Source organism: Schistocerca gregaria, chromosome X (assembly GCF_023897955.1).
Source record: "Schistocerca gregaria isolate iqSchGreg1 chromosome X, iqSchGreg1.2, whole genome shotgun sequence".
Lineage (NCBI taxonomy): Eukaryota > Metazoa > Arthropoda > Insecta > Orthoptera > Acrididae > Schistocerca > Schistocerca gregaria.
In genome coordinates this window covers 748,676,694-748,692,762 of record NC_064931.1, presented here as the reverse complement: position 1 = coordinate 748,692,762, position 16,069 = coordinate 748,676,694, and the positions used below count along the sequence as shown (strand labels likewise).

Here is a 16,069-nt window from a genome sequence, read left to right as displayed (position 1 = left end):
GGGAATCTAGAAATATGGAAACAATTTGAGATCCCCTGGCGACAGCACTCATTACTTCGTGCGGAAAAATCGCGTTTAATGTCTCAGATTTAGTGGCGCTGTTATCAGTCATATTACATTTGGTATCACGCAGTGAAGGTGTTGATTGTGTCTTGCCAATGTTGTAGTTTACATACAACTAGAATGTTTTAGGATTTTCTGTCAGATTTCTAGGCGGAGTTTCATTGAGGAAGCTGTTAAAAGAACATCGCATTGAAGTCAGCATTAAGTCTCGAGCTTCAGTAAAACATCGCCAATCTTAGAGAGTTTGTGCTATTGTAAATTCTTTCGTTGCTTCTGCAACAGTGTTCCGACCTGTTTAGTATGCTATGGGGGATCAGCACCATGTTTTGTTAATTTCTTTGGTATAAATCTCTCAATCGCCTTGACCGAGCGAGGTGGCGCAGTGGTTAGCACACTGGACTCGCATTCGGGAGGACGACGGTTCAATCCCGTCTCCGGCCATCCTGATTTAGGTTTTCCGTGATCTCCCTAAATTGTTTCAGGCAAATGCCGGGATGGTTCCTTTGAAAGAGCACGGCCGATTTCCTTCCCAGTCCTTTCCTAACCCGAGCTTGCGCTCCGTCTCTAATGACCTCGTTGTCGACGGGACGTTAAACACTAACCACCACCAGCATCTCAATCGCCTTGGATGCTAAAGCTTTGAATTTAAGCCACACCTTTCGCACACTTACATAGTTATTCGGGACTGGCTCTTAGAAAGGTATCAAACGAATTTTATCTCTTTTTTTTATAAAAAATTGATATATTTTGCCTTTACTTTTGCTGGATTTGGATGTTCCGGTGGTCAGTCTCGCTACTACGATCTTGTGGTCCCTAATTCCTGTATCTGTATTGATACTCTCCATCTGCCCCGGATTATATGATACTAAGAAGTTAAGTATGTTTTCGCAACCAGTTACACTTCGAGTAGGCTCCTGAACTAACAAAAATCAAATGGCTCTAAGCACTATGGGACTTAACATCTGAAGTCATCAGTCCCCTAGACTTAGAACTACTTAAACCTAACTAACCTAAGGAAATCACGCACATCCATGCCCGAGGCAGGATTCGAACCTGCGACCGTAGCAGCTGCGTGGTTCCGGACTGATGCGCCTAGAACCGCTCGGCCACATCGGCCTGCCTGAACTAACAGCTTAATATAATTTTTGACCGGCACTCAATACGTATTTTCGCCAACACATCGAGGGTACGTTGAATGCACAACCAGATATAACATTGTATGCCAAATGCCAGCACTAAAATCAAAAGTGCACTTACGGCCTGCAAGGACCACAAAAAGATTATCGATTTTCTTAATACGATCACAGGAAACGTGAGCCGGACAGATGAGGAGCTGGTTAAATGCTGGCGAGGGAGAGGGGAGCGGCTCCGCGCCCCGCGCCATAGCGGGGCGGGATTATTTCAGTGGGGCGTTGCCGGCGGCCGCATTCCACGCAGCCAGAATAGCTGGTGTTGAGTTTCCACCCACTGCCGGCATTTCCAACAGGAAGGAAACTTGCAGCCCAATGTGTTCCACTTATCTGCGGCGGAATTACAAAGATCCAGCGTGCCTGTGGACGGCTGAAAGAGCTTGGCAGTGACTTATCGACCAAACTCACCCTGAACAAAGCTTGCTTCGTTGCGGAAAGACAGATATTGTGCTCGAAATGATGGAAAGGTGCTAGTTTTCCCACGGACAGGATTAGGCGGTAGCAGTACACGGAATTGCGTTGGTACCAGCAGAGAGAACCAATTTACAACGATCAGATCAGTTTATTACAATTTTTTTAATACTTCTGTGTGTCTCACACAAATAGTAAAAACAACTTCTCAAGACAATTATTGTACTATTAGTAACCTCCTAATTATTTTTTAAAAATTAATGGTTCCACCGAAAAGCACGAGTCCCCCATGCTTAAAGAGCCACCCCTCTACATATGGTGCATCTAGAAAACAGCTTCTTTGTGAATTACACGCTAATGTACTTGAATGTGTTGGGAACAGAAAGTGTACACTGCTTCCAGCCTCCGTACTTACGAGGAGGGCTGACTCCCTGTCTATCAGCTCTTCAGACCAGACATCTGGCTTCACCAACAGCTAACCGTATGAGAAACTGGTAAACTGTGTCCTTTGCCGTTCGTGAAGCACCTGTGTCTTGTTGAAATATGTGATGAGATGAGTATTTTATACAACATGTGACACTGAGAAGTCATTCTGTACAAACCTATACCACTGAGTGTAAGGAGGTCGGATATGAGTCTATCGGGTGTGTCAAGAATAAAGAATACGACTCGAATAACATACTCTTTTACTACATATCCAACAATAGCTGCAAAATAAATACGCGAACGACTTCATGTGTGATTCTTCCTACTGATTTTTATTCCGCAGACCACCGTAGAGTGACTGGTTGAGGGTACATATTATCGACAGGGGCTCTCAAGTTGTCTCAATACATCTAGATCTCTTGAGGGCTTTTGCCACGGTTCCTAACAAGCGGCTTCTAATCAAATAGCTTACCTATGAGCTATTATCACAGTTGTGCTACTGGATTCGCGATTTCCTGTTAGGAAGATAACAGTTCTTAGTAACTAACGGAGCGTCATAATTGGAAACATGTAACACTATTATCGACAGTATCTATTATGGTCTTATCTAATTTCTTTGTCTGTTTTTGCTTAATGTGATTCCTGTATAACTATGCTCTTTGATGTAACATCCATGTAAATGTTTTGTTGAACATTTATGGTAATTTATGTAATTGATATTAATCTGTGTATGCAATGTAAAAAGCAATGTGCTTTACAAGAATGAAAATGTTATATTTTACTGGTTCGTGTATAGTTATAGTAATTTGTAATTATGTAAGACTTCGAGGGAACTGGTTGGTTCAAATGGCTCTGAGCACTATGGGACTTAACATCTGAGGTCATCAGTCCCCTAGAACTTAGAACTACTTAAACCTAACTAGCCTAAGGACATCACACACATCCATGCCCGAGGCAGAATTTGAGCCTGCGACCGTAGCGGTCGCGCGTTTCCAGACTAAAACGCCTAGAACCGCTCGGCCACACCGGCCTGCGCGACGGAACTGGCTAGGAGGGAATAGAAAAGGTGGAGTTGGTGGTCGAACTGCAAAGCTCCTCTGTGGCATGAATCAGTCGCGGCTAGCAGGCAATTGGTGCGCATCTTGTGAAATGAAAGAAGCGAGAATAACTGCAACATTGTATAATATAGCCTCGGATGTGGAAGCAGCTTATTATTCATGGCATACTTTGGTTAGCTCTGTACTATGAAAATCCAGGGCTAAGAAGAAAATTTTCAGAGCTTGTCACATAGGAAGAGCCATGGATACTTTTGCACAGGTGATCGACACTGTCACCACTTCTTCTCACATTAGTAGTTGAGTACTGTATAATTGCATGGACCAGTTATATGGTTTCGTTTTCAGTAATAACTCTGTGTTGAGCCACTGTATTTGCCCTTAGTCAGACAAAGTCCTATCCCAAGTGCTATGTAAATCCGAGAATCCTGTCTTACTGAACTGAACAGCAATTATTTTCCGTAACAAAGGTTAACAGACTTTGTGGAGTTAATTATTAAGCAAGCATAAGTTTTAGTTTTCATGAATGGGCAGTTAAAGCACTCAATTCAAATATTCTTTTAATTTAAATAATAGTGTTCACAATTTCATGTGTAATGTAGTTAAGTGTTTCCCATTTTGTGGTATGGCTAAAGTGTTCAGCCACGATCTGAATCTATCGATAAATTAGTTCCTGTGTCCCCTGCTGGCTGTTGAGTCAAGTTTAAATGTCATATTACAAAAATAGCAATCAAACATAAGCAACTGGCTACAATTATTCAAACTATCTTTCTTCTTTTTTAAGTTTAGGGGCCATGTTAATTTTCTTTGTATCATTTCAATTTTAGTTTATGCACCGCCGAAGCGAGTACAGCCTACTAGACCCCCACGGCTACAACCGAGGGAAATTGAAAGTCATTCTTCCCTCGCTCAATGCTTAAAAGAATAGAACAGACATTCGTTGCTATTAGAAAGAATTACTCACCACCATGCAACGTACATTGGTTTTCGGAGTATACAATGTGTAGCACGAAGATACGATCAATTTTCAGCAGACATCCGCCATACATCGAAGAAGGAAATATGTTATATTGTCGTGAGTTCTGAAACACTTTATTTCCATGTCAAAACTCATTTTGTACGATTTTTCATGAAATATTAATACAGGAAAGACAAAGGAGCAGAATGTTCCAGAATTACATTTGAAATTCGGTTTTTGCAAAAAATGTTCAAAAGGATCACCACATCAAGCCGTCGCACATTGAATCACGGATGCATTGACATCTCTCTGGAGAATTGATTCGCAGCCTTCCACAATACGGGCATGAAGATTCTCTGCGTCTTGCGCTGGGGTTCGATACACAAGAAGTTTCAAATACCCTCACAAGTAAATACATATTGAGGTTAGGCACGGAGCGCGCAGAGGTCAAAGAACTGGCCCGCCTCTTCCTATCCACGTCTCACAGAATCTGTCATTCTGAAGCCGACGAAAGAACTTTATCATGCGTGAAGCGTATGATTTTTCGCACTGTTAAAGGCGCGATTTCTAATTGTTCAGGTGCGGTATTGTCTAAGATAGCATTTAAATCACGTAGGTTTAACATTGTAGAAAATCAGACCTATCGTGGAAATAAGATATGCTTACGGTCCAATATCTCTGTAACATATTTTCTTCTTCTATATATGACTAACGCATCCTGAAGATTTGTCCATTCCTTCTTTACATGTTGATATAGATTGTAAGGCGTCCGGATTTTATGGACCTTACATGAGCTTGATCCATAACGACAGTTATGACCCTCAGAAAATAATAATTATATTATATCAACAAAAGGAAATTGCCATTAATATCATGTACTGAAAACTAACAAAACAATATCTACCAATATATAGACAGGGCCATGAATAAACAAGTTAAAGTGAAATGCATTTTGGAGATGAACCAAGCAGGTGGTTAATGGCATTGGAATATTCCATTTAACAAGAGAACGGCGAACTTCAGCACAGAAAGGGATAAGGCCAGAACAATACATAACTCCTTTTAACATAAATACGGCTGGGACCAAGAGTAAGTGGCTGCACGGCATTAACAGAGCAAGGCTGCTACCCAGCAAGAAAAATAAAATTCACTTCTAGACGATGATTGGCTGAAGCCACACTGGGCAATGCAGACGTGACACGCTGGGGAGATCCCCATTATACAAAAGCATTTTGAGAACTAACTTTTTCTAGATCTTTCTCTCGCCTCGCGGCGGACTGCAGAAGTGTGTGGAAAATAGCGAGGGCGTTGAGAGTTTTGCTTTCTGTGAAGTGAGGACGATACACTGCTTCACATATCGTGGCGACAGGTAGCAAAGAGGCAGTTAACTATTCCTGTGGGAATTTATGCAGGCTAAGAAAGTGTGGATTCACTCCAACCCTTAGCAAGTGTGCAACAGCCATTATTTTGCCTAGGGAAAGATTAACGTTCTATGGAACGCAGGAAAGTTGAGACTGAGTGAATTCAGTGAAGGCCAGAGTAGGGAATTAGCATTTCAGATCCAGTACAGATACAACGCTGTTGCAGATGCCACTTGGTAAAGTACCATTGTGCATTAGGCCACAGTAAATGTTGAGTCTAGAACTGCTCACTCCAACTTGTGTACACTTTGACCATTGAATATCAAAAGCTAGGATACTAACCTACTCTCACATTGCATACGTGAGAGTTTTTTCATTGGTTCAAAAAGTAAATTTATTCTCCACCAACTCAGTGAACTGACCAGCTATGACAACGTAGATGTAAATGAGTTGATGAATATTTTTAGTCATTCTTTCCTATGCAAAAAATTTTTATGTGTAGAGAGAATGATTTTAGTAATCGTCAATTCAATATGTCCAAGAGTTAAATATTTTGTTATTGAGTGTCAAAAGTAACTGAGTATGATTGTTGTGTATCACTTGACCTATAACTGTTGTGTATCACTTGACCCCTGAAAGCACAGTTGATAAATTGTATGTAGAATAAAAAAGGGAATAGCTGTTTTGTCTTTCTAGAATATACCCCAAACTTTCACACTTATTAATTCATGCATTCTAGATATGTGACAGCAGCATTTCTAATGATTTTTGTTACGATCCGCACCTGATATTAGCTGCCTTACAGGGCCACGTTCATATGTTTTTATAATGTCTGTTTAACGCCCTGGGCTTGAGAAGACAGTTCAGATGTTATGTCCATTTGTTTGCTATGTGGTAAGCTAAGTTTGCACACATTAGTACACTCACTGTGCAGATACAAAGTGCAGACTATGACAAGATCATTCCATAAAACCTTCTTCCAGTGCTCAATAGTTCTGTGACTTCATTCTGCATGACTTTAAGCCAAAAATGTGCATTTTCTTTCTGTGATCAGTAGCCTCTTGGCAGCAGCACAACAATTAGAACGCACATCCATCGTCCCTCAACACAATAATTCATAGACGTCTGCCGTGCTTGTGCTTAAGCAATAGTTAACATGGATGTCGAATATTTGTCTTGGCCGATACTGTTTATAGTCCAGTGGCCCCTGTCTGTTCATTTCTATGTCCTACCAATACACTTACTGTTTTTAGTATTTCCGTGACATTCCCACTTCACAATAACCTCAGAAACATTGAAAATGCACGACTATGACTTGTTTGTGATCTCCTTGAGGTATGATATTACTTATCTTTCCCTACAGGATGCTCTCTTGGAACTCTTTCAAGCTCCTCCGCTCACGTGTTGTAACAGAAAATGCGTCTAGGATTTTGGTTCAAAGTTTCTGTAAATACACACTCTCAGATACATAGTCTGAGATTCGTTGAGGTCTTTGTTCCTCTCGTGCATCATATTTGTGACAACTCACTATGACACTGAATGTGGCAGTATGTCAAGTCTACAAATTTCAGAGTGGAAGTATGGCTACACAACGACGATTTACATAACTGGATTTTTGCTCCAATCTCAATCTACAATTAAATTTAATAACTATTACCAAACCACTTACAGATATTATCTATTGCGACATTTATCTACTGAGTAGTCAAGAATAAATAATTTCAATTTCGTTTTCAAACTGTTTCCATTGTTTGCTAGCAGTTTTAAATCACGTGGCAATTAGTCAAATATTTTTATGTTTTCCTGCCTTGGTCGTTTCTGTGCAGAAGTATGTATATGTAGTGATTAGTGTTGACTATTTTTGTCCCTATTGTTATACACTCCTGGAAATGGAAAAAAGAACACATTGATACCGGTGTGTCAGACCCACCATACTTGCTCCGGACACTGCGAGAGGGCTGTACAAGCAATGATCACACGCACGGCACAGTGGATACACCAGGAACAGCGGTGTTGGCCGTCGAATTGCGCTAGCTGCGCAGCATTTGTGCACCGCCGCCGTCAGTGTCAGCCAGTTTGCCGTGGCATACGGAGCTCCATCGCAGTCTTTAACACTGGTAGCATGCCGCGACAGCGTGGACGTGAACCGTATGTGCAGTTGACGGACTTTGAGCGAGGGCGTATAGTGGGCATGTGGGAGGCCGGGTGGACGTACCGCCGAATTGCTCAACACGTGGGGCGTGAGGTCTCCACAGTACATCGATGTTGTCGCCAGTGGTCGGCGGAAGGTGCACGTGCCCGTCGACCTGGGACCGGACCGCAGCGACGCACGGATGCACGCCAAGACCGTAGGATCCTACGCAGTGCCGTAGGGGACCGCACCGCCACTTCCCAGCAAATTAGGGACACTGTTGCTCCTGGGATATCGGCGAGGACCATTCGCAACCGTCTCTATGAAGCTGGGCTACGGTCCCGCACACCGTAGGGCCGTCTTCCGCTCACGCCCAAACATCGTGCAGCCCGCCTCCAGTGGTATCGCGACAGGCGTGAATGGAGGGACGAATGGAGACGTGTCGTCTTCAGCGATGAGAGTCGCTTGTGCCTTGGTGCCAATGATGGTCGTATGCGTGTTTGGTGCCGTGCAGGTGAGCGCCACAATCAGGACTGCATACGACCGAGGCACACAGGGCCAACACCCGGCATCATGGTGTGGGGAGCGATCTCCTACACTGGCCGTACACCTCTGGTGATCGTCGAGGGGACACTGAATAGTGCACGGTACATCCAAACCGTCATCGAACCCATCGTTCTACCATGGCTAGACCGGCAAGGGAACTTGCTGTTCCAACAGGACAATGCACGTCTGCATGTATCCCGTGCCACCCAACGTGCTCTAGAAGGTGTAAGTCAACTACCCTGGCCAGCAAGATCTCCGGATCTGTCCCCCATTGAGCATGTTTGGGACTGGATGAAGCGTCGTCTCACGCGGTCTGCACGTCCAGCACGAACGCTGGTCCAACTGAGGCGCCAGGTGGAAATGGCATGGCAAGCCGTTCCACAGGACTACATCCAGCATCTCTACGATCGTCTCCATGGGAGAATAGCAGCCTGCATTGCTGCGAAAGGTGGATATACACTGTACTAGTGCCGACATTGTGCATGCTGTGTTGCCTTTGTCTATGTGCCTGTGGTTCTGTCAGTGTGATCATGTGATGTATCTGACCCCAGGAATGTGTCAATAAAGTTTCCCCTTCCTGGGACAATGAATTCACGGTGTTCTTATTTCAATTTCCAGGAGTGTATTTAAGAATGCTAGCATTATTTTCAAATTGTTTCCAGTTCATCACAACGAAATTCATAAGAAGGTAAATATACTGCTAAGCTATTGTTACGAGAACTGTTCGGAAAGTAAGGTCCGCTCCAGCCAACTATGGGTGCCAGTGAGAGATGTCGCCCGATTTCATGCAGCCCACACAGCGTAACTGTCATACATTTCCTTTTTCGTGACATTTCTCCGCCGCACACCGCAGGGACAATGAGGACGTTTCTGCAGCGTTTTCCATGGGAAGTGTTAGATTACCCATCATACGGCCCGGAACTGGCTCCCCATGTCCGATGGAGGACTCGAACCTCCAGCCGGAGGGGCCGCGCAGTCCGTGCATGGCGCCTCAAACCACGCGGACTTTCCAACTATGTATGAGCAGCGCCTAATAGACGGAGGGGGTCCGACAGCCAATCAGTTCCAGTCATTCCACCAGGAAGGAGGTACACGGCTCGTGTTGTCTGTAGTTCAACCATGCCTAGACGGTCAGTACCGCGGATCGATTGTTACTTTGTGCCAGGAAAGACTCTCAACAAGGAAAGAGTCCAGGCGTCTCGGAGTGAACCAAAGCGAAGTTGTTCGGACATGGAGGAGATACGGAGAGACGGAAACTGTCGATTACATGCTTCGCTCAGGCCGCCAAGGGCTACTACTGCAGTGGATGACCGCTACCTACGGATTATGGCTCGGAGGAACCTTGACAGCAATGCCGCCATGTTGAATAATGCTTTTCGTGCAGCCACAGGACGTCGTGTTACTACTCAAACTGTGCGCAGTAGGCTGCATGATGTGCAACTTCATTCCCGACGTCCCTCTTTGCAAGCATGACACTATGCAGTGCGGTACAGATAGGCCCAACAACATGCCGAATAGACCGCTAAGGATTGGTATCACATTCTCTTCACCGATGAGTGTTGCATATGCCTTCAACCAGGCAATCGTCCTAGACGTGTTTGGAGGCAACCCGGTCAGGCTTAACGCCTTAGACACATTGTCCAGCGAGTGCAGCAAGTCGGAGGTTCCCTGCTGTTTTGGGGTGCCGTTATGTGGGGCCGACGTACGCCTCTGACGGTAATGGAAGGTGCCGTAACGGCTATACCATACGTGAATGTCATCCTCCGACCGATAGTGCAACCATATCGGTAGCATGTTGGCGAGGCATTTGTCTTCATGGACGACACTTCGCGCCCCCGTAGTGCACATCTTGTGAATGACTTCCTTCAGGATAACGACGTCGCTCGACTGGGGTGGCCAACACGTTCTCCAAACATGAACCCTATCGAACATTCTTCGGATGGATTGAAAAGAGCTGTTTATGGACGACTTACCCACCAACCAGTCTGAGGGATCTACGCCGAATCGCCGTTCAGGAGTGGGAAAATCTGGACCAACAGTTCCTTGATGAACTTGTGTATAGTGTGCCACGACGAATACAGGCACAAATCAGTGCGAGAGGACGTGCTACTGGGTATTAGAGATACCGGAGTGTACAGCAATCTGGACCACCACCTCTGAAGGTCTCGCTGTATGGCGGTACAACATGCAATGTGGTTTACATGAACAATAAAAAGGGCAGAAATGATGTTTATGTTGCTGTCTGTTCCAAATTTCTGTGCAGGTTCCGGACCTCTCGGAACCGAAGGATGCAAAACTTTTTTTTTGATCTGTGTAGATGCTTGAAAGAGAGACACAAGACATTATCCTTACACCTTGCTGACTCTTTAATCACCGACATCAGCATTTACAATCAGAAGAAATAATTTAGAAGTCATGCCTGTAGTGAAATATGTAACGCAAAATTTCCAGTACAAGTTCCGATGAATATATTCGCAAAAGGTTTCCAACATTGAGTATTACACAGTCCCTTTCCACTGTCTCGATTTTTATGGATGATACATTCTATATTTTACAGAACGCTGTTTTTGTAAGTCACATGACAGACAACCAGTCAATAATTTTTGTAAATATTCATTTATTGCTTCTTCTGTTGCAGCACCTCTGTTATGTTTCATTGTAGTAATTGTGTCGTCAGCAAAGAGCACAATTTCTGCTATGTCGCTGTAAGATGAAAGGTAATTCATGAAGAACATGAACAGGAGCGGTCTCCATATTAAACCCTGTGGAACGTCTGTAGTAATTTGTCCCACTCAGGAGGCGCTTCATAACGAAAACTGTATGAAATATGTAGCATGACACATTTTTAAAGATTTTTCGTGCAAGTGGTTTGAGGAAACAACTATTAGGGCACTTACTGGGCTGTTTCAATACGGGATTAGGCCAGGAAAAAAAGAAAGAATTATTCGGAATCTGGACTATTACCGTTACATAGTAACCCCCAGCTCAGGACAACATTGTGACTTGAAGTCTAAGACAAGGAAAGTAGAGTTAAATTCATCTGCCACAAAGATAGGCTGACCTAGAGTTTCTTCATGAGAGAGTTACGCTATATTTGCTACAAATTTGCCCAGCTTCTGAGTGTTGTTTTATTATGCAGAAAAATATTGTCACAAAGTTTGCTCATTTGGTGAGATTTCTTTTTCTAATCATCTTGAAATTCAAATAATTATACGTAGACCTATCATCATTGAATCAAAGGAAGATCGAAAAAACCTAAAATGCATCAAGCAAAGTAATTAAACAAAACTCGTACACACTTTTTTACGCAGCTGTTCAGTGGAACCCTGTGAGGAAAAAACGGCTCACAACACTTACATTTAACGCAATATCCTGTAAGCAAGGTAATAAGTTCAGTCTGTTAGACACAAGTTCAGAGCAATGAACAGAAAGTTATGATACATTTAATACAGTACTCTGATCAATTGTATGTTATATTTAGAAACAAAGTTATGAAGTGTAATAAAATTTTGTCTTGGTGGTATCGTTCAGAACTCGTAGTGCCACACCAAAGTCGGCAACGCATATCTATGAGACTGACGTTAAGCGAGGGCTGACGGCAACCCGCAATCGCACTGGAGGTGAGCATAGAACCGAACACGGAAGTGCTCTGCCCAGTTATGACCTCATCTGAAGGAGACAACGTCATAGTGTAGGACCAACGATTTGTTAAAGTTTCAGATGAACTTGTCCTGTTGTAAATGTCTAGCACTGTACTTTAAGAGAACAGTTATTTCTTTTTTTTTTTTTTTACCTTTTGCATCTGGTGATGTTTTCATAGTCAGTGACAGCGGTGTCAAAGTTACGTAAGTCTATTATTCATTAATGTAATAAAGTGAACTATTCTTTCATGTGCTCTAGTTTGATGCTCCTTTTTTCAGAGCAATCAAAGAACCCATAGTTAAGGCCGGACAAAAGTAGTTATATATGGTGACAACATTCTCTTTTACCACACAGTTCAAAAATGCCCCTAATTTCATGAATGAGACTTGAGTTCTATAATTTTAATTGCTCCATTTGTTTCTGCAATTATGTATGCTGTCATAAAGTTACCCTTATAATCCACATAAATAACCTTTCTCTTTCCAATGGCTGAAGAAATTTTTGTAAAATTTAACTCCTATACAGAATGGCCTGCACATATAACTTATTTATATGAACTTACCTCCAATTACCCAGCTCTGCAAAGGTATCGTCAGTAGAAGACACGTTTTTCAACAAGCAAACAAAATGGCTCCGTGACCAGTTCAAGAGTAATGCATTTAAATACTTATAGTACAGTCACTAAGTGCTATGTAAGAATACACTGCAACTGAGCTCTGTTGAGTGCTGAGCCGAGTTACAGTTCTGAAGAATAAACTAGAGCGCTCTTAAGAGGCCACATGTAGTCGCGCAGAAGGCCTGCGACCTTGACATAAACTTGAGGAGAGTTATACCACTGCTGAATACGTCGCTAAAATAACTGGTCACTTACTGTTCAAAAATTCTTATTTATAGTCGTGGTTGGGGCCTTGTCTATTATCAGAACATCAAAAAGAAAAGTTTTCATACGGACTTTGGAGTCACATATACTGGGTGACAATTATTGAACTATATTACTTAGGAATTACAATTACAAATAACCTAAACTGGAACGATCACAAAGCTAATGTTGTGGGTAGAGCTAACCAAAGAGTGCTATTAACTGGCAGAACACTTAGAAGGTGCAACAGATCTACTAAAGAGACTGCTTACACCCCACTTGTCCGCCCTATTCTGGAGTATTTCTGTGCGGTGTGGGAGCCCTATCAGGTGGGACTGACGGATGATATTGAAAAAGTTCAAAGAAGGGCGGTTCGTTTTGTATTATGGCGAAATAGGGAAGATAGTACCACAGACATGATACATGAATTGGAGTGGCAATCATTAAAACAAATGCGTTTTTTGTTGCGACAGGACCTTCACTTGAAATTTCAATCACCAGTTTTCTCGTTCGATTGCGAAAACATTCTGTTGGCATCCATTTACATATGGAGAAATGATCATCACGACAAAATAAAGGAAATCAGGACTCTCGCAGAAAAATTTAAGTGCTCGTTTTTCCCGAATGCCGTTCGAGAGTGGAACAGTAGAGAGACAGCTTGGAGGTGGTTCATTGAACCCTCTGCCAGGCACTTTATTGTGAATAGCAGAGTAATCACGTAGATGTCATGAATTCTGAATGGTTTGTGTTAGGACGTTCAAACTGCACGGTTGGCCGCGCTGCATGATGGGAATAAGTATTGTTTGGTTAGCGACGAATCCCACTTTCATTTGGATGGGTTCGCCAATAAACACAATTGGCGCATTAGGGGGACTGAGAATCAGTATTTCGCGATCGAGAAGTCTCTTCACTCTCAAGGGGTGACTGTGTGGTGTGCAATGTCCACTCACGGAATAGTCCGTACGATATTCCTTGATGGTACGATGACTACCGAATGGTGCGTGAAGGTTTTGGAAGATGACTTCATCTCCATTATTCTAAGTGACCGTGATTTCCACAAGATGTGGTTCGTGAAAGACGAATCTCGACGGCATCGAACCAGGAGAGTGTCTGATGTCCCGGAGGAGCAATTTGGGGCCCGCATTCTGGCTCTTGGATACCCAGAGGCCACTGGCATCGCCTTCGATTTGGCGCCATATTCTCCAAATCCGAACACATGCGACTCCTTTTTGTGGGACTATATTACAGACAGGGTGTACAGCAATAACCTCGAAAGCATTGCTGAGCTGAAAACAGCCATTCAGGAGGTCATCGACAGCATCGACGTTCCGACACTGCAGCGGGTACTGAAGAATTTTGCTATTCGTCTGCGCCACATCATCGCCAATGATGGCAGGCATATCGAACATGTCATAACCTAAGTCCGAATATTTGCAGTGACGTTTACATGTTGAATAACGTGTGTGCACGCCGTAGCTTGTAACTAATTTAGTTTTTTCTTTTTCATATAGTTCAATAATTGTCACCCTGTATCAACCGTCAGCATCAGAACTCTACTGATGAGTTGAGTTCAGATGCTGGTGGTTGATATATATAACTCCATACTGTGTATGACGACTTCTCTTTTTGATGTTCTGATAATGGGCTGTGCCCCAAAACGTCCCAATAAATAAGAATGATGAATAAATAGCAAGTGACTATTTATTTTAGCGATATATCCAGCAATCTCATAGAGCGCGCTGTTCCCGCAGTCACAAAGTTGCCCAGATTTGCGATACTGGTGTCAGTTACAGTCTTCAGTTATCTAGGCGTTTCTGTCCGGAACGATTTTAGGTGGAAGTCCGCATCTCTTTGCAATTCGTCTGCGCCACATCATCTCCAATGATGGCAGGTATATCGAACATGTCATAACCTAAATCCGAATATTTGCAGTGACGTTTACATGTTGAATAAAGTGTGTGCACGCCGTAGCTTGTAACTAATTTAGATTTTTTTCATATAGTTCAGCGGGAGAGGCAGATGTCAGATTAATTGGACGAATCATAAGGAAGTATAATTCTGGCAAGAAACAGATCGCTTACAAAACCATCACTTAACCTGTTATTGAGTGTTGTTCGTCATCCTGGAACTTGAGCTGGATTAACGGAAGAGATAGAAAACATTAAATGAAGAGCTGCACATTTCGGCAGGACATATTTGGTCCGCGTAAGAGCGTCGCAGAAATGCCCAACAAAATGCTGTACGAGACGTTCCGGAAGAGGAATTTTCATCACGGATAACCTTACTCACAGTATTCCGAGAGTCCACGTTATAAAACGAGTCAAGGAACGTGCTCCTTCCTTCAACATACATATCGCTTAATGAACAGGTAGTAGTACCAATAGCCTAGTTTCCTCCTTCACCCCCCCCCCCCTTCCCCCGCTCCCACCTTTCGCGAATGGAATAGGAAGAGATGAGGAGGGACGGGTGGAAAGATACTGGTACACCTTGTACACTCCGCCACACACCTTATAGTGGTTTACAGACTTCAGATATGTTCATTCATTCATTCACACACACATCGTGTTCTGTAGCTCCCTTCGTGAAGGCGAATCTTCAGGTATCAAGGAAGAAGTGACGTTATGCATTCGTAGACACAAGTAGCCATTGGAGGCAATGGCTACTTGAACCTGGGGCCTTCCTGGAGAGACAGAAGGAGGAAATGTATCTGTCTGACTTAGGTATTTCGAGGGCTGGTGTTTAGTACTCTACCCGCAATACCATCGCGGACACTCTACTAAGTATACTAACTACAAGTGATGACTACTTCTAATCCATTCATACTGGTTATTATCAGAATTACTTCTAGATCACGTCGTATATGTTTACGTGTGTTAGAAAAGCAGCTACTTTGAAAAAAAAAGAAAGGAGAAAGCCCATTAGTTTCTTTCTTCTACTCGGCTGCTGTGTTGATCTAATACTTCAGAAAAATCATTTATATAGCTTAACACAAAGTACTGTCAGCTGTCTACTGGCAGGGTCAAATTATATGCGCAATTTAAAAACTCGAGTCCAAATATTCTGATAAACTGCACAAGTAGTGACTAATGAGTTATTCATTTTCTTTGTTTCTCTATATCTGACATTCGTTGGGGCTCCAAGACTGATAATCTGATTTTCTGATATCGGTAACTTATTTTTAACGACGATCTTGTAGCTGTCCTAAATTTGGGAAACTTATTCGCAGTCGCGCTGGATTCTGACATTAACACCATTAGGTATGAAGATAGGGTGACGCACGAAAATTTCTGTCGGATTGGGACTCGAACCCGGATTTCCCTTGTCGTGAGCAGTCTCCTGAATCACTTCGGCTATCCGAGCACGCTTCCAGGGTCGACCAAGCTTCCATATGTCATACTGTCTACGACCCTACCTTCAAACACGGGCC

General features: G+C 43.1%; 1 pseudogene; it reads right to left on the bottom strand.

Moving 5' to 3' along the window:
* Positions 1–3,895: 3,895 nt before the first annotated feature.
* On the bottom strand, positions 3,896–3,996 carry LOC126300080 (U6 spliceosomal RNA; annotated as a pseudogene).
* Positions 3,997–16,069: the final 12,073 nt, after the last annotated feature.